The sequence below is a fragment of the Tasmannia lanceolata genome, unplaced genomic scaffold (assembly GCF_043159265.1).
Source record: "Tasmannia lanceolata isolate RefF3 unplaced genomic scaffold, GAP_Taslan_0.1 ptg000018l, whole genome shotgun sequence".
Classification (NCBI taxonomy): domain Eukaryota; kingdom Viridiplantae; phylum Streptophyta; class Magnoliopsida; order Canellales; family Winteraceae; genus Tasmannia; species Tasmannia lanceolata.
Genome location: NW_027518695.1, coordinates 19,772,000 through 19,791,483, shown reverse-complemented (window position 1 = coordinate 19,791,483; position 19,484 = coordinate 19,772,000). Strand labels below are relative to the sequence as shown.

The 19,484-nt window shown below is 38.2% G+C and overlaps 1 long non-coding RNA gene across 1 annotated transcript; it reads left to right on the top strand.

The window, feature by feature from the left end:
* The first annotated feature begins 10,192 nt into the window (after nt 1-10,192).
* Nucleotides 10,193-14,410, top strand: LOC143852006 (uncharacterized). Its single transcript, XR_013236593.1, has 2 exons — nt 10,193-10,715; nt 13,911-14,410. It is a non-coding gene; the product is annotated as an uncharacterized LOC143852006 (long non-coding RNA).
* Nucleotides 14,411-19,484: the final 5,074 nt, after the last annotated feature.

Sequence of the window (19,484 nt, the reverse complement as noted above, 5' to 3'; positions counted from 1 at the left end):
CAGCTAACGATCAACTCGTTCCTCCTCATCAGTGCTCATACAGGATAAAAGGATGTCAAGAATGCAGGCGAGGCGATCTAGACCATTCATCCTGTAAGGGGCAAACCTTGCTGGAATTTATAAGCATTTCATGCTTTGTCCTCTGTTTGACTTTTTGAATCAAATTTGTATTTTTTATTCTTCATTTTTTTGTTGTTGTTGTGAAGTTCTCTTTATTTAATGGAAAAATTGACTACTTAAATTTGAAAAGATTCCAAAATTACCTAGTTAACCACCCCACTACATCAAATATGGAGAATTTATATGGTTTAAGCCTATAGATCGAACTGTCCATTTGATGGGCCACAATGCATATAGGTTGTGCCTCGAAAATGATTTCCATAGGATGATCCAAACTCTCCAATCTAAGGAGGTTTCCATAATATACGGTTCCTCTGTAGATTGGAGGGCTAGGATCATCTTATGGAAATGATTTTTTGGGCACAACTGATTTACGCTTTGTACCATCAAATGGATGTTTTCAATCTACGGTGTGGACGGCACAGTACTTTTTGAAAAATAATGGATTATGGGTGTGTTTGGCGTACCGTTTGAAATAGCGTTTAAAACGCCGTTCTGCAAAACGGCGTTTTGGTTCAAAACGGTGTTTTGCCAAATAGCGTTTTCATGTTTGGTTGGCTAGATCAAAACAGCGTTTTAAACGGCAAACGGAGGTATTGTGTGTTTGGTTGCAAATGCCCCAAAACGGAGTTTTAGTGGTAAAATGACCAAAAAGGGCATTGTTTGGTTGGCCTCAATGTAACTCAACTACTCTCTCATTAGGCCCAATATTAAAAGGTCATTAGGATCTCAGTCAAACACTATTAAAATTAAACATCATTGCTAAAAAATAAATGGCTATACCTTTGGGGTTCTTCTCCTTCTTCTCAACGGCCGGATTTGACGGACGAGTGGAGGCGCTGAGGCAGTGAGGTGTGAGAGGGTTTGCAATTTTGCAAAGTAGATAAAGAAAGTAAGAAACTAGGGTTTCTTTCAATTCTTTTGTCTTTAGAAAATCAAAATTAAGAGATCATATAGTGATATCATCAGCCCTTTATTTTGAATTAAATATTAACAATTTAACAAATTTGTGTCCTCAAGAATGATATTAACACCCCCACTTTTTTGGTATTTGACGTAACGCATAAAATCGCGCGCATATACGTAAAAATGGGTTTTGGTGAGGGCAAACATGTAAAAACCTACAGCCCAAAAACTCTGTTCAAAACAGCGTTTTGCAAATGGACCTCCCCCCCTCCGTTTGCAAAACGCCGTTTTGAGGGTTCAAAACGGTGTTTCAAACGGCGTTTCAAACGGTGGCTGCGCACCCAAACACTCCCAAACGGCCGTTTGGCCCCAAAACGATGTTTCAAACGCCAAACGGTGTTTTAAACGTTACGCCAAACAGGCACTATAAGCACTTACACTGTATAAAAAAAACCCCAAAATATGAGTTTTAAAGATTACCCCTGCTTGACCTCAGATTAAGTTGGGGTTTTGCATCCTAAAAACCAAGTCAAACCAAGACCAATGAGTTTTGAACCCAACCTGGGGTATTTCGGGTCATCGGTCAAGCCGTATCGGGGTATTTCGGGTCATCGATCAAGGCGTATCATTCATTTTATCATGCTCTCTCAATACTCAAAGAAGAAATAAAAGGAAAATTTTCATGTTTTCCACCCCCCATTTATACTAATCCTAAAAGTGGATGCTAATTAATGACAACTATTTGATAGGCTACATAAAAAGCACTATATGTGTTTTTGCTCAGTAAGAGCTTTAGGCACTGATTAGAAAAGTTTGGAACGAAAATTTTTCTTAATTTTGGGCTTCTAGGTTGTTTGATCCCACATCACAAAAGTATCTTGAACCATTGCGGTTCAAGTCTTCTTTAAAGGGACCTTCAATTAAGCGATACCCGTTTTATTTTCTTTCAAAATAGTGAAAAAAAATATTTTTCTAGGAAAAAAAATTGTTGCAAATATTTCTAGGCAAAATCCAAACAGGGAATTATCGGAAACAAAACAAAAGTAAGAAAAGAAAAGATTACTTAAGAAGATGATCCAATACATAAATAGCAGTTTATTTATGATTTGTTGCTCGGAAAGAGCTTCATTGGAAACCAAACAACAAGAAGATAAGAAAAGGATATATATGATAATGACTAAATAACTAAGAGGGGAAGGTGAGACCATAACTGTGGAACTTTTGTTGCATGAGCTGATCCAAACGCTCTACCATTGAAGGGGTCAGATGATTTGCCCAATCACCCACCTCCCATTTCCTAAAAAACAACTTATTGTCATAACCAGTTTGCTCCATTGTTCCGCTCTTGTTCACTTCCAAATTGCTCAAATTCTTAAAACTGCATAGTTGTGATATTTCCTCCACCACCCCTTCTTTCTCTTCCTCTGGAGAGAAAGGATACCCCAAGAACTCAGCGAACCTCTTCAAATGAAGTATGGGTTCTTGTTTCATTTCTGTAAGCCCAAGGGTCTACTTTTCTATCTTGTTTTGATGATTCTAAACATAATTGATTATGTTCTTGAATACTAATCAATTTGCCTTAAAGTGTTGTGTTAAGATAGGTTGATCATTGAAGAAACCAACACTCCACATGGTCATGCTTGAAGATGTACCACACAAGAGTCAAAGGAGCTAAGTGGAGCTCACATAATCTCTCAAGCAAGCATACACAAAATGGAAGATCAATTGAAGACCAAGGCTAAAGAGAAGTTGAAGGTTACATAGATTTCATTTTAAATATTTTCTCTTTAGATTTCTAAGTCAAGGCAAGGTTTTTCAAAAGAGTTTTTCAAAAACACCTAAGAACTTAAATGGTTTAGTGAATGGTTATGTGGTGGACCAACATGTTGGGACCCTCATAAACATTCCAAATTATCTTAGGAATTGAGTTCCAAAAGCACAAAATCAAATAGCATAATAAATATAAAAAGTCTGCTGATTTTAGGCTTCTCGGAACTCCGAGAAATGGTCCAGTAGTTTTTGACAACTTCTGGCCATTTTCTCGGAACTCCGAGAAATGGTCCAGTAGAATTTTTCTTCTTCTGGCCGTTCTCTCGGAATTCCGAGAATGGTTCTCGGAACTTCGAGAATGGTTCTCGGAACTCCGAGAACGTCGCGACAGCTCAAAATATAGCCGTTTGCTTTTGAATTAAAAATTAGTTTTTGATTTCTTTAACCCCAAACGGTCATATTTTGTTGAGAAGCTATATATACGCATTCAAGAGGATTATTTTCTTCTCTTGAATATTTGAAAAAGCATCCTTAAGCATTCAAACACTTGCAAATCCTTTTAGCTTGGGAAATTGTTTTCTTCTCCCAAACTTGCCTTGCAACTTGCAAATCTTTTGAGTTTGGATTTAGGCTTTCACTTGCAACCTATATTGGAGAGCAATCAAAGGGGATAACATTGTGCATCAAGCTTTCAAGAGAAGCCAAGCAAATCTTCATCTTCTTTTCTTGTAAAGGTGGCTAGGACATCCTATCTTAATACCCTATGGAGTATCGCTTAAAACTCGACGAAGAAGGAGAGTCGGTGTAAAGGTGTCAAGGGCATCCTCATTTAATATCCCTTGGGAGTGTAATCGCCTCGGAGCCGGGCATCGTGGAGGTCTCACAATAGTGGAAATCCTTAAGGACGATCTTAAGAAGAGTGGAGTAGGGCTTTGCCCGAACCACTATACATCGGTGTGTTCTTTCTTTATCTTGCACTTTCATTCTTGATTTTGGTTTGGCAATTCATTTTGTTTTGATCTTATTTGAACTAACCAAAATCTAATCAAGAGAAGTAAAATCAAACTAGGTTTAATAATATTTTTTTTTAAAAAAATGTATAAATTAGTGTTTAAACCAATTCATCCCCCCTCTTGTTTATTTCAATTTCCTCATACTTCAAGAATAAGACCCTTTCAGGCATTTCCAGGCTTGCCTTCCAGTACCCCAACACATGATCCCAATAAGGACCAAATATAGAAACTCCAATGCAAAACAACTCAAAGGCCTCTTCTAGAGAAAGTGGTCCTAGACTCTCATGTCTCAACTTGCTGAAGAAAACCCACATGGAAGTAAAGGTATCTCTAGGATTCCGGCACAAGTAAACTACCCGACAATTCAACTGTATTGCCGATTCCGGTAACAACGTGTAAGGGATGTGGGTAGCCAAGAGCCTAGGGGAGGGAATGCTCTCAAATTCATAAAGTTGGTTATATACAAAGAACTTCAAGATGAAAAAGGGACGAGGTCATGGGGGCCGGTGTTTAGCAGACGGTGGTCAGTGACAAGGTAACGAGTCCGGTTCACAACCGCGAAAGCAAGTGCCTTGAGCCAAGTGGTGCCGGATTTGGGCGTGGTGACTAGAAATGCTTCCCCTTCGCGGGGTTTAAACTGTTGATGGAATGCCACTGCTCCTTTCAAGTACATTAGAGGATACCAAAAGCCTTGATATTGGCAGTAATAAGGAATGTACCACCTGATGAGCACATTTATGTGTGAATTGTAGGTAGGAAAAGCATGCATTTTTGTTATTTAAAGCGGTACTGTTAAGGTATTTTATTATTTTTGGTATTTCAAGGCTACTTCGGATTTTTACGAAAAATAGAGCTAAGGCCTATGAAATGAACAGTTTAGATCATCCAATAGAAATGGTTTGGGCCATGATCATCAGGACCCACCTTGATTTGAATAACAGATGTAGCCCTTCGTTTTTTAAAAGTTTCTGTACTCTATACAAAGTGGGACCCACTTTTGGATTAAAAATGGCAATTACTATGTGATTCATATACTATATAATATATATGGGACCCACATGCAATTACAAAACACATGCAAATCTTTACATTTGTACACGTTTTTGCATGAAATAGTAATTTCTATTTCACCTACTTGCACTTGCTCTCACTATTTCTAAATATTGCAAACCCATAGGATAATATGAACCGTTGGGATGAGCATGACATCATGGCTGATTTCAAAATAGGCAAAGCCGTAGCCATGTTGGGAATTTTTGAACCAAAATAGAGATTGTCTTATGTGATGTGGGACCCACTTGGGTTTTTGGAAAGCACTGTTGTGGAAAGCAATTTCGGCGTCTTGTTATTTCTATATTTGCATGGGCTGGATGATAAAAAAATAAAGCATACATATGCATATGCATGGGAAATCCAACAAGGGTTTTTCTTTTATAGAAGTTTGACTTTTAATGGCAACAAGCCATATTTAACAAGTGGGTGACGTTTTGTATAGGAAAAGGGTATTTTCTAATTGCATATAATTTATATATATACAATTATGTGGGACCCACTTACATTTGCTAAAATTCATTCCCTATATATATGAGATTTGATATGGTTTCTAATATATGCATAATCATGCTATTTTGTCTTGTAGCAAAATAGCACCAATTCCCACGTAAGAGCAAGAAGAGTAGAAAAAGTCAACAAAAATTTACCAAAAGGGAGTGCCAAGAAGCTTAAATTGTGAGAAAATAAAACAAGAAGTTTGCATTATAAACAAAGGGTGAAATTTCAAAAATTGCCAAGGAAAGGTGGTGGCTTCCAAAAATACAAAAAGACACCAAGATTGTGTCTTTTCTTGGAGATGAAAATAGAAGGGGAAGAAAGCTACATATTGGAGTGAAGAAGACATTCTCTTTTTCATTCTCTCTTTTTCTCTCCACTACTCTCAAGCTCTCTCTCTTAGGTTTTCTTGTTCTTTCTTTTTCTTTTTCTTTTCAACTCTCAATCCAAGGCATCATCATCCACCATTCAAACTCAAGGTGACATTAAAGCTTGAAGGAGGAAGATTCAACCAAAGATTGGAGGAGAAAAAGAATAAGTTCCTTTTATTTTTGTTATTTATTTTAAGTTCAATTTGATGTAATTTTGTTTCAATTCAAGTTAGTGAAGAAGTAATTTGCTTTTGTTTCATTTCCTTTCAAGTTCTATATGGCAATTCTTCTCCCATCTATCTCTTTTATTTTTATTTTTCTTCACTTCTTCATGAATAACTAATCCTAATTACTTAGGGTTTAGTTGAAGCCATGGGGAAGGAGAAATATTTATAATTAAATAAATCTACTCAATTGAAAAATTATGTAGGATTTTATGTTTAGAAAATTCCAATCATTCATGCCATTGGCTTTCCCCTATCATATGAATGATTGTTGATTAACAAATATAAAGTTCTATATAATCAATGTAAATTGGAGAGTGGATTTGATTAATTACTTATAAGGAATGACATCCCTTTGATCTTATTCCTTATTGACTAGTTAATCGAATTTTCAACCCAATTCAAGAGTTGTTTTAATTAATCAATCTAATCCAAACCCATGGTGGATTCTAACCCTCCGTAATCTTTTATATTGAATTAAGATTTTTACACTATTCCAAATTACTTTTGCAATTTTCCAATTAACTTAGGCCTTTAAAGTTTTAGTTTTCTAATTAAATTAGATAAGTAGTTAAAAGAGATCATTAGAACCTTGGTACACTTTGCCTAAATTAGGATTTTAAATAAAAAAGATCTGAGTTAAATTTGATTCTTAGATTGATTAGAATATACGCTTATATATAGTGTTGGCTCCAAGGTCAAATCCACGGGAATCCTAAGTCCATTCCAGGCAACATTATATCATAGCTAGTATTCTAATCGGTACAAGAATAGGATTGACAACTAAATTTCTCTTCCCTGAGTTTGACCCGTATTGACACGATCCGTGCACTTGCGGTTATTTAATATCTCTAACAAGTTTTTGGCTCCGCTGCCGGTGAAGAGAGTTGCATTAGAATCTTAATTATTCGAAGTGTTAGATTAGTAGTTATTTTTAGTTTAGTTATCATTTTGGTTTCTTGCCTATTCATCTCTCTTACTTGGTTTTTTTGTGTTTATGAGTGCAGGTTGGGTGCGGAACTCGGCCAATCGACTAGAAAGAGCAAACCGGTTAGAGACGGCGGAAGACATCGCACCAAATACAAATCAAGTAGTCATGGCGGAAGAACAAGAGCCGCCCAAGAGTTTGCGCGATCTCTTCTATCCGGCCCTAACCGCGTTTTATAAAAGGTTTTTCTAAAAATGCTAGGCCTCTAACCAACTTGTTAGCAAAAGATCAAAATTTTGAGTTTTTCAAATAATGCTTCGATTCTTTTGAGTGTTTAAAAAAGGAGTTAACTACGGCTCCCATCATTCAAGCACCCAATTGGACCGAACCGTTTGAAATTATGTGTGATGCTTCTGACTTTGCAATAAGAGCCGTGTTGGGTCAAAGATTCAATAAATTACCGCATGTAATCTATTATGCAAGTAGGACTCTCAATGATGCACAACTCAACTACGCCACTACGGAAAAAGAATTCTTAGCGGTTGTGTTTGCATTAGAGAAGTTTCGGTCCTACTTGATTGGATCGCAGGTGATAATTTATACCGACCATTCGGCAATCAAGTATCTTGTTGGAAAGAAGGATGCTAAAGCTCGCCTCATTAGGTGGGTTTTACTTCTTCAAGAGTTTGATTTGGAGATTAGAGATAAAAAGGGTACGGAAAACTTGGTTGCCGATCACTTGTCTAGACTTCCTAATGCAAAGAATGACGAATGTTCAATTAATGAAAACTTCCCTGATGAGCAATTGTTTGCTATTTCTAGTGAGCCATGGTATGCGGATATTGTGAATTACTTGGTTACAGGTGCTACACCGGATCATTGGTCCAACCAAGACAAATACCGGTTCCACTCACAGGTAAAGTATTTCTTTTGGGATGATCCCTATTTGTTCAAAACTTGTTCGGATCAAATTGTCAGACGATGTGTGCCCGATCATGAGCACCAATCGATTCTATCTTTTTGCCATGATCAAGCCTGTGGTGGCCACTTTAGTGCAAAGAAAACCGCGCACAAAGTTTTACAATGTGGTTTCTATTGGCCAAGTCTTTTTAGAGATGCTTTTGATTTTTGTAAGGCATGTAGATTTTGTCTGTCATTAGGTAGAGTTACAAAGCGAAATATGATGCCCCTCAACCCGATCTTAGTGGTAGAAATCTTCGATGTGTGGGGTATTGATTTTATGGGTCCGTTTCCCAACTCTTTTGGAAATTTGTATAATTTGTTAGGTGTAGATTACGTGTCGAAATGGATTGAAGCCAGTGCTTGCAAATCTAATGACCACAAGGTGGTGGTCAAGTTTCTTAAAGAAAATATTTTTTCACGCTTCGGTACACCTCGTGCCATCATTAGTGATAGGGGTAAGCACTTTTGTAATAGGCCGTTTGAAGCTCTTATGAAGAAATATGGTATTACTCATAAGTTGGCCATCCCTTATCATCCTCAAACGAGTGGTCAAGTAGAGGTTTCAAGTAGGCAAATTAAGCAAATTTTTGAGAAGACAGTGAATCCAAACCGCAAAGATTGGTCCATTAGATTAGTGGATGCCTTGTGGGCTCATAGGACGGCATTCAAGACTGATCTTGGTTAGTCTCCTTACCGTCTTGTATATGGAAAAGCTTGTCACCTTCCGGTTGAATTGGAACATAAAGCTTTTTGGGCTATTAAGAAACTAAACTTTGATTTGTCTTGTGCAAGTGTTGAAAAACGATTACAACTTTCTGAATTTGAGGAGTTGCGCAATGAACCGTACGAGAATGCAAAGATCTATAAAGAGAAGACAAAAGCTTTTCATGATAAACATATTTTGAGAAAATCGTTTCAAGAGGGCGAAAAAGTGCTTCTCTACAATTCAAGATTGCATATCTTTCTAGGTAAGTTAAGATCCCGTTGGGATGGACCATATGTGGTTAATAAAGTGTTCTCCCATGGTGCTGTCGAGGTTCTAAATCCAAGCAATGGTGAGATTTTTAAAGTTAATGGTCAAAGATTAAAGCCATTTATTGAGTTGTCAAAGCCGGATATGGAAGAGGTCATGGATCTCCATAAACCTTCCTATTCGAATCATGCCTAAACAAATACAGTACGTACCCTCCTTTCTATTTTTAGTCATCATATTTTTCTTTCTATTTTTAATGCCTTGAGGACAATGCATAAATCAAGTATGGGGGGGTAGCTTTTGGAAACTTTCTTTTCTAATCTTTTCTATAGTTAAAGTTAGAAATTTTCTTTTCCTTTTGTCTTTGGTATTTTTCTCGAATTAGAAAGAACTTGTTATTCTTAAAAGGAACGTTGTTTTCCTATTTTAAGAAAGAAAGTTAGTGGATATTTTAATTTTGGAATTTAAAAATTAGAAAGAATACTTTCCTTTCTTAGTTTTGTTTTCTTTTGGAATCTTTCTTTTAAAAAGAATTTGAATAAGAAATAGAAATAGACACTTGCTTTTTATATGGTATGGTTAAAAAGGAAAGAAAGGTTGAAACAAAAGAAAGAAAGAATTATTTTTAGAAAGTTGGCTTCTTGATTATAGTTTTGATTTGTAGCCTTTTTGACTTCAGCTATTAAGTCTAAAGGGTTTTTATGCCTAGTTCCTTAAAGCCAACTGCCTTGAGAGCAACTGACTCAAAACTCCATACATGGGTCAATTAGAAAGCTTAATAAATCAAAGCATTGCACATAATCAAAGGCAAAACTTGAACTCATATGCATCAATGTCTATGATATATGCAAATCAAAGATTAGTCGGACACTGCTTAGTAGCCTGGGTGTCTGGTGCATGCCCTCCATGTCATTCATGCCAAAAGCAGTAGAGGATTACAAAAAGTGAGTTCTATTCTTAGAAACTATGGGAAAAGTGGAAAGTATGGTGGACCTATAAATTTGTAAGTTTTCTACGAAGTTTTCGAATCAAATTCCTTTTATGGTACGATTACATTAGCAGCAAATTTAAGGGAGAAGAGTAGGAGAAATTCAAAAGAAGATTCCTTATTTAAAATATTTTTCTAATTTTTTCAACTTGGGATAAGATACAAAGTTTAAGTATGGGGGTATTCTAGTTGTTCTATTTTAAGTAATTTATCAAAGAAAAAAAGAATTAGAAATTTTTGGCTTTATTCTATAGTGAGATTTGGAAAGAAAAGTTTGTTTTGGAATTTTGTGTGTATATTCACTGCAAACACTCACGAGAGACAACTCGTCCACTAGGGTAACCTATTGTAGACACCCCATTTTGTTTTGTTTTAATCAACAAATAAATTAGTGTGTTAAATCCATGTGAGAACCCCCTCTATCATTGATTTATATGTTTTAGGTCATTAATATCTTGATCTGACTTTACGGATCATCAATCGGGACAAAATAAGCTAGGGTCACTTCATAGCCCGGACCCTGATTCCATTCCGAGACCCGATTTCCGTAAATCGTTAGATCAATGGCAGATCATGACCTGGGTCTAACCATCCAAAACCACCTAACCTCTCCTCTCATCCTAACCATTCAAACCTCACCTAACCTCACCTAACCTCTCCTCCCATCATAACCATCCAAACCTCACCTAACCTCACCTAACATCACCTAACCTCACCTAACCTTACCTAACCTCACCTAACCTCACCTAACCTCCTATCCCATTCTCCTATAAATACCCTCTCATCTCACCAAAGAAAAGGAGAAAAAAAAAGAAAAGAGGAGAGAACCCCTCTCTTAGAAAATTCAAGCCCTCTCTCTAGACCAAATCCCTCTTCTCCATAAGTTTGCATGGAATATCGTCTACAAAAAGGTATGTCTTTTGGAATTTTATTTTCTTTTCTATATTTGTAGGATTGAGTGTTGTTTTGCGTATATTTTGGTTGATGTCATGTTTAATTTTGTACTAGTTTGGCCTTGGTCATGTTCTCACTTATGCTAAATATAATTAATGTGTTAGGGTCATTAGAACCTATTTGCGATGGGATGTTGAAATCATTGGCTTGTTAGGGAATTTAGATTTCTTTTGGGAAAACAATTCATTAAAAATTTTGAACATTTACAAGAAAGAAAACTTGAATTTTACATGAATTATCAAAACCCATTTAATTTGGCTTACAAAACCTCCATCTTTCAATTGATAACAACAGTCCCCACTCCAATTTGATAACAACAGCCCCCACTCAATCTCAAGAACCCAATATCCATACCCCACCTTGCCAAGTAGATAAAAACAACCCCTTTTTCAAACATCCCATTTGAATCTAATCTCAGGCCCATTCAAGCCATTTTTCATATTCACCGTCTTTTAATCACTAAAAAAATAAGAACTATCAAAAGAAAACATGGGGGTGCCAATATCATTCCCGTCATAGTGCTAGCTGTTAGACTTTAAACAGATTTTTCGACCTCTAAACAACAGAATCGTGGGAAATGGTTAACTACAAAGTAGTAGATATTTTCGTGCCGTTTCCAACGAGTATTCGTGCTAGATCAGACAGCGAGCGGTTAAAAAGTTAAGTCCAAAATGGTTGCGGCACACCTTTAGGCATTTCCAGTTTAATGTTGCTGTCCTTTTGTTTTCAACACAAATTCGAACCTCTAAATCACAGATTTACAAACAATGGAGAACTACAAAGTTGTAGCCCTATAAAAGATCTTTCCAACGCATGTTTGTACGTTGAATTTGGCCAAGCGGTTAAAGAGTTACGACAGTTTTAGTGGGCTGCATTTGTCAGATCTTTTAATGGTCAATGGTTTGTCGAATTTGTGCAATTGTCAAAACTTGGTTGTGTTAACGTCATTTTCCAAACCAAAATCGAAAGACATTAATCTAAAGTACATCCAACCTAAAATTAACAAAACTAAAATTCACCCATTTAAAATCCACTGATAAAAATCCGTTAAAAGCCATTAACCAAAAGACCACTAAAAATTTCAAATGAAACTAAAACCTTCTAAATAAACAACTTTAAAAGCTACCAAACACACTAAATACCTTCAGATAATAAAAGCTTCAAGAAAACTCTAAAAGTTTCCACAAACCCAAAAGAATTCGAGATTCCCAAGAGCCGGTGGATTCAAAATTCCTTTAGGAACCCTTAGAGCCCAATTTAGGAACACTGGTGTCGTGTCGTGTCGTGTCCTAAGTTTTAGGGAGTCTTAAGTTTTAGGGAGTCCTAGAGTTAGGAGTCCAGCCTCATCACGGACGCTTGCTATGTATAGCAACCGTGCCATAGGTCTAGTTACACTAGTCACCCAATCTTTCCCTAGGACAAGCCTAGTAAACTAGGATGTAAGGCAAACCTGCATTAGTCTAAGGGACCATTTGCATTTAGATGAGAATCATATAGCATCTTAGATGAAATCCTAAGATAATAAAATCTTCAACTTGAATTAAATAACTTCTCCTAAAACTGTTGAAACAGTCAATCCCGTCTAGGTCGGTGTCTTAGTTGAGTTAGGCATATGTAACTTAGCTTAGGTGCACCGAACTACGTCGACTCTGATCCCAGTGAGGCTTGGGTACGTAGGCAGCTTGGATGTCTGATGGCATACCACCCGCGAGTCGGCACCACAAACAAATTGTGGTGTTTTGTATATTAATTTTCTTGTAAATGCTTAATCAAATCACTTAGGACTTTCCATGAAATTAGAATTTTAGGAGAACTTTCACTTAGATTGAATCCAGACAAATTAATAAATCAAGATACACATTTAGGATTCACATTGAAATTAGATCATAGGATGCATGTCACTTAGTTCGCACATTAACATAGAGTTGAATGAGCCATTTAAAATAAATTTAAAAGAGTTAGCTTTTGGAATCGAAGACCGATTATCGGGCAAGAATGGTGCATGTGGTGGATAACTCCCCATACCTTCCATTCTCGTAACCAGGTAGCGAGTCTAGATTTCTGGTTAATTACGGGTCCTAGATCCCACATCTAGGTGGCGACTCTGTCAGTCTCTTTCGTGTGGAATTCGGATTGCCTTAGTGATCCCAAGTTCACAGGAAAGATTAATTCAAATCAATAATAAAATGCACACGCCAATCGCGTGGATACGAGAGACCAAGAGAGAGAGAGCGGCGGCTCGCGCCCCACACCCCTCTCGCGGGATCAGGGTACCACAGTCTGGCGACTCTGCTGGGGATCACCTAACTTCATTAAAATTCCAAAAGATAATTCATTTGAATTTAATTTAACCGGCTCATAAGAACTCTATCTCTTGTATACTTGTCAGATTAGTTTGTCTTGTTTTATTTTCTCATCACATTTTACTCAAACTTAATCTAACAAAACCTGAAGGCATCATAGATCGCGCGAACTTATTGCACACACTTACATCACTTGCATCTAAACCCTTGCATCTCACGTGCACACACGTCCTATTTTAGGAACCCGGAGTGTTATCTAGCATGGTTGACTGGGATTTCATCACCTGGTGCCTCTGTGCTAGAGAAGCATTCCACCCTTAGCCTGGTACCTTTATGGTACGTAAACGGATCTCTTGTTCACGTACTGATACGCCGGACACTGGTACAGTATATCGAGCAGGGATTCGCGCTAAGGGAACTCTTGGCCTTACCCCTAGATTAACCCACACATGCATGTAGTATACGAACACATGTGCATCACGTGTGTGAGCCTAGTTTAGGATATCCTACCCATTGGTGTTTAGATTAGGCCGTGGTCCATCTTCCAATGGTCACGATCGGTCCTTATATACACGAACAAAGTCATGAGTCGAGATTCTCTCTCCACTCCGATAGATTAGGATTAAGGTTGATGCCTTCAGGTAACACTGATAAAATGTGAAAAAAAAAAAATTCCCTTTGAGTTAGGATATAAATCCCATCATTTCCAAAGATCTCATAGGATTAGTCATTCATGATCTATCCGTTGAAAGCAATCTTATGCTATCTCATCTAATCTTTTGATCGTGCGTCTTTCGTTCTTCTGTCATACGATTCGATCGTATCTTCATGCCATCCCCTAACTGGCAGATGCAGAATCTCACAATCTTTCGATTATGCGTTCTCATGATCTGATCATGCCTGGTCCAGATAATCCAATCTTGCTTGTACCCCTGGTCTGTTCCTCCTCTAGGAGCTACCTTTTTCAAGATTATTTTGCTAAGTCCTTCAGAGTTCACTCTCAGAATCCTTGAGCTAGGGGCATTTCCCTATGCGAATCGGTCATCATTGTCCAAAATTGAAAGTATCAGCCATGATGATGTTCAGAACGAACCAGCCTTCGCCGAGCCTTCAACGCCAAACAGTTGCAGCAGTTAAAGTTTTAGTCACTTACTATTTTATGTTGAGTCAGTCATCATGGTCAGTATAATTGTTGAGTCCGGTCTTACAGTTAAAGGTCAATGCCTAGTCCAGGCAAGTTATCTTCTGTTTCCCTTTCTTATTTAGAGTTGTGAATCCTGAGCATGTTCAGGATAGGTCGTCTGATGTAATAGCTTTTCTTTAAATAAAATTTCAGTCAGTTCCAAAAAGTTCACTTGTGTCTGTTCTTAAGTGTGCTTCTGATCTTAAAATAAGACTCCCTCTTCAAATGAGGACAAAATTGACGAAACTCCACTTGAGTCACAGCAATTACTTGAACGAGAGGAGGAGCGCCAATCCCAACCTTTCAAAGATGAAATTGAAATGATAAACACTGGCACTGAAACTTTGATTCAGTGAATGCCGATTGAAAATACATTACCCTCTAAAGAGTGTGAAGAATTGATAAAATTATTTCAAGAATAAGAAGATTGTCTAGAAAGCTACAACCGATACCAGGGGCAAGACATAGATGGAAAGCTCAAAGAAAATGAAGAAAGTGAGAAGATATATGCTATACAAGGGGCATAGAGTGGAAACAACTTTCATATTTCCAATCAATGACCTTGGTTCTCAAATTCATAGCAAAAAGCCAACAAATTCAAGATGAAAAGTTCAAGAGCAAACAATGAAAAATGATCATCAGATATCGAGAGTACGAATCCATAGATGGAGGATGTCAAAGAACAAGTTTCGCTCTATGAAAGTCGAAAGCACACTTTAGAATCTTGGAAGAAGAAGATCCATTATCTCTTACCTGGAAATGCCGTCAAACTCCGTAAAAAAAAAAAACAAAACAAAACAAAAAAGAAAAAAATAATCAGTACCAGACGGACTCTAGCCAATCTGAACATCGGAAGGCCCCCTTTGGCCGAATAAATCCCAAAATCAGAACCAATGTCAAAAGAATACCGGTTTGCAAACCCTTCGAGCCTGAATAAAATTTTCTTGAAAACCCATCAAACCAGGGGCATTTCCCCGAACTACGCGAGACCTGATCCCTACACTGGGGTACGTAGGCAGCTCGGTTAAACCGAGTTCGGTCGATTCAAAAGAAAAAGAAAAAGAAAAATCAATCGTTCCAAAAAAAAAGAAAAAAAAAAGAGGGACAAGTTCCAAAAGAAGAGAAGATAATTATTCCAGAAAGAAAAGAAAAAAGGAAAAAAATCAATTAACCTTCAAACAATTTATCTTCAAACTAGGGGCATTCGCCCTGAACTACACACGACCTAATTCCTACCTTGGGACATGTAGGCAACCTGTTCACAGGTTCGGTCGAAATCTTTGTTGAACCTTAAGCCATTCTTTGAAAAGCCCTATCCTACCTATAAAAGTCCTTCTGGTGTTCAGAACTAATGAGCTAGGTCCTGAGATACAATAAAAAAAATGAAATGATGATGAATAAGAAAAATAACGGAGTTTGAAGATCTGATAGACTGAAAACCTGAAAGGGCGGTCTAGGCAAAATTTAAGATCATTCCCCTGCTAAGTTGAAAACCCGAAAGGGCGGCTTAGGCAAAAGCTAAGGGGATAGCCTGCTGGATCGAAAACCTAGAAAGGTGGTTCAGGCAAAAGTTAAGGCTAGCGCGGTCCGCCAAGTTAAAAACCCTGAAGAGGTGACTTGGTCACGGTAAGAGAATCAGTATAAGAAGGCAACAGCCGGTATCAAGACTGAAGATCAACTGAAGTTCAAGCAAATTCAAGTGATATCCTCAAAACTGGGGGCATTGAAGCTAAGCAATCTTAGGGGTCGTAATTAAATTCTTGAGGCATTACTGTTTCGAGGAAGAAGTCCGGTATTTACCAATTGAAAAACTATTCCTTGAAAGGATAGACTTACCAAACAAAACATTAACTAAGTCAGAAGCATCACTATGTTTGTCAGTATAGTCAGTCAATCTTTATTATTCTAAGTTCACTCCTTCAGGGCTGCTCAATCCTTTGAGTAGTGCCTTTCATCTAAGTTTTCTCTTTAGAAAGAGTCAATTGTCGTTCCTATGTCCAAATGATGTAACTGTCTTGGTGAAGGAGGCCAGGCCTAGGCAGCTCCCTGCAATTATACCTGAAAGAGCTCGAGAATTTAGTCAAACAACTTCATTTCAAAGAAGATCAGCTCAGAAAAATTCAGAAGTAGAAACATCAGAAAGCCCAGCTTCTGTAAAAAGATCATACCCCAGGAAGGCACCTTAAGCTTGGAATAACCTCAGATGCAATGGTGGTTGAGCCAATTTCTCAGAAAGATGAACCATTCAAATTCATAATTCCCTTCCGGTTAGTTATCCTGGTCAAGAAATGTTTATCTAAACACCTGTCAAGAAGCAGATCCCGCTTTCCCATGTTAATATCCAAGAGAGTCGTTGTTCTAAATTACCAATCTCAAATGTCTTGTTCAAGGTTTCAGTTATCAAAATCCCCAGAAGACAAGACCAGCAGTCTCTTTGAGAAAAATCTTGTTGAAGTTTCATAAAAATGTTCCTAATCCATTCTTGCTAGTAATGGTTCTTCGTTCCAAAGGTTTGCCGTTTCATCATTCGTCAAAGTCCTAGTTTCCAACATCTTTGTCGGGCACGATCCATAATATCCCCGATTTCATTGAGTTCAAAAAAATAAAAAATTCATCAAATCCAATCTTACGTCAAATTCAAGTTCATGGAAAATCTCTAAATTCTTCGAGCCCGTTTGTGAACGGTACCTCTTTTCTCGAGCCCATTTGCAAATGGCCTCGTCTTCTCCTTGAGCCCGTTTGTGAACGGTGCCTCATCTCTCGAGTCCATTTGTGAATGGTTTCGTCTTCTCCTTGAGCCCATTTGTGAACGGTGCCTCATTTTCTGAGTTCATTTATGAATGGTCTCATGTCCTCCTTGAGCCCGTTTGTGGACGGTGCCTCATTTCTCAAAAAATCAAAAATTCATCAAATCCAATCCCCAATTCAAAAAATCCAATCCTACGTCAAATTCAAATTCATAAAAATCTCTAAATTTTTCATTGTTGAATTCATCAATCAAAGCTATCTTGTGTCGTCGAGCCCGTTTGTGAACGGTGCCTCATTTCTCGAGCCCATTTGTGAATGGTCTCGTCTTCTCCTTGAGCCCGTTTGCGGACGGTACCTCATTTCCCAAAAATAAAAATTCATCAAATCCAATCCCCGATTCAAACAAATCCAATCTTACGTCAAATTCAAGTTCATGAAAAATCTCATGTCCTCTTTGAGCCCTTCTGTGAAAGGTGCCTCATTTCTCGAGGCCGTTTGTGAATGGTCTCGTCTTCTCCTTGAGCCCGTTTGCGGACGGTACCTCATTTCCCAAAAATAAAAAATTCATCAAAACCAATCCCCGATTCAAACAAATCCAATCTTACGTCAAATTCAAGTTCATGAAAAATCTCATGCCCTCTTTGAGCCCGTTTGTGAACGGTGCCTCTTTTCTCGAGGCCATTTGGGGATGGTCTCGTCTTCTCCTTGAACCCGTTTGTGAACATGTTTCTCATTCTCTGAGTCCATTTGTGAATGGTCTCATGTCCTCTTTGAGCCCGTTTGTGAACGGTGCCTCTTTTCTCGAGGCCATTTGTGAATGGTCTCATCTTCTCCTTGAGCCCGTTTGCGGACGGTACCTCATTTTCCAAAAATAAATTTTTTTTTTTTTATCAAATCCAAATCCTTAATTAAAAAATAAAAATAAAAATCCATTCCTACGTCAAATTCAAGTTCATAAAAAAATCCCTAAATTCTTCGAGCCCGTTTGTGAACGGTGCCTCATTTCTCGAGTCCATTTGTGAATGGTCTCGTCTTCTCTTCGAACCCGTTTGTGAACAGGTGTCTCATTCTCTGAGTCCATTTGTGAATGGTCTCATCTTCTCCTTGAGCCCGTTTGTGAACGGTGCCTCATTTTCTGAGTCCATTTGTGAATGGTCTCGTGTCCTCTTTGAGCCCGTTTGTGAACGGTGCCTCATTTCTCGAGTCCATTTGTGAATGGTCTTGTCTTCTCCTTGAGCCCGTTTGTGAACGGTGCCTCATTTCTCGAATCCATTTGTGAATGGTCTTGTCTTCTCCTTGAGCCCGTTTGTGAACGGTGCCTCATTTCTCGAATCCATTTGTGAATGGTCTCGTCTTCTCCTTGAGCCCGTTTGTGAACGGTGCCTCATTTCTCGAGTCCATTTGTGAATGGTCTCGTCTTCTCCTTGAGCCTGTTTGTGAATGGTGCCTCATTTCTCGAGTCCATTTGTGAATGGTCTTGTCTTATCCTTGAGCCCGTTTGTGAATGGTGCCTCTTTTCTCGAATCCATTTGTGAATGGTATCTTCCTCCTTGAGCCCGTTTGTGAACGGTGCCTCATTTCTCGAGTCCATTTGTGAATGGTCTTGTCTTCTCCTTGAGCCCGTTTGTGAACGGTGCCTCTTTTCTCGAGTCCATTTGTGAATGGTTTTCTATCCTCCTTGAGGCCGTTTGTGAACGGTGCCTCATTATCCAAGTCCATTTGGGAATGCTTCTTATCCTCGTTGAACCCGCTTGTGAGCGGCGTCTCATCTCCTTCTAAAAACTGTTTGAGAGCGATCTTTGTCCTTTCCCTTCAGAATCCATTCGAAAATGATATCTCATTCTCTAATTGCCCGTTTGTGAACGGCGCCGCATCGAGTTTTTATTATTATTCAAGTTCTAGGGTTTCATCTAAGGTTTTGCATTATGTTAAGGTGCGTTGTGTCTAGAGAGTCCTTTGTCGATTAAAACTACGCAAAATGGTTCTGTCATTTTTAACTTTGGTATTCAATGACTACGTCATCTCTACCAAAGAGGGGCATCTGTAGACACCCCATTTTGTTTTGTTTTAATCAACAAATAAATTAGTGTGTTAAATCCATGTGAGAACCCCCTCTATCATTGATTTATATGTTTTAGGTCATTAATATCTTGATCTGACTTTACGGATCATCAATCGGGACAAAATAAGCTAGGGTCACTTCATAGCCCGGACCCTGATTCCATTCCGAGACCCGATTTCCGTAAATCGTTAGATCAATGGCAGATCATGACCTGGGTCTAACCATCCAAAACCACCTAACCTCTCCTCTCATCCTAACCATTCAAACCTCACCTAACCTCACCTAACCTCTCCTCCCATCATAACCATCCAAACCTCACCTAACCTCACCTAACATCACCTAACCTCACCTAACCTTACCTAACCTCACCTAACCTCACCTAACCTCCTATCCCATTCTCCTATAAATACCCTCTCATCTCACCAAAGAA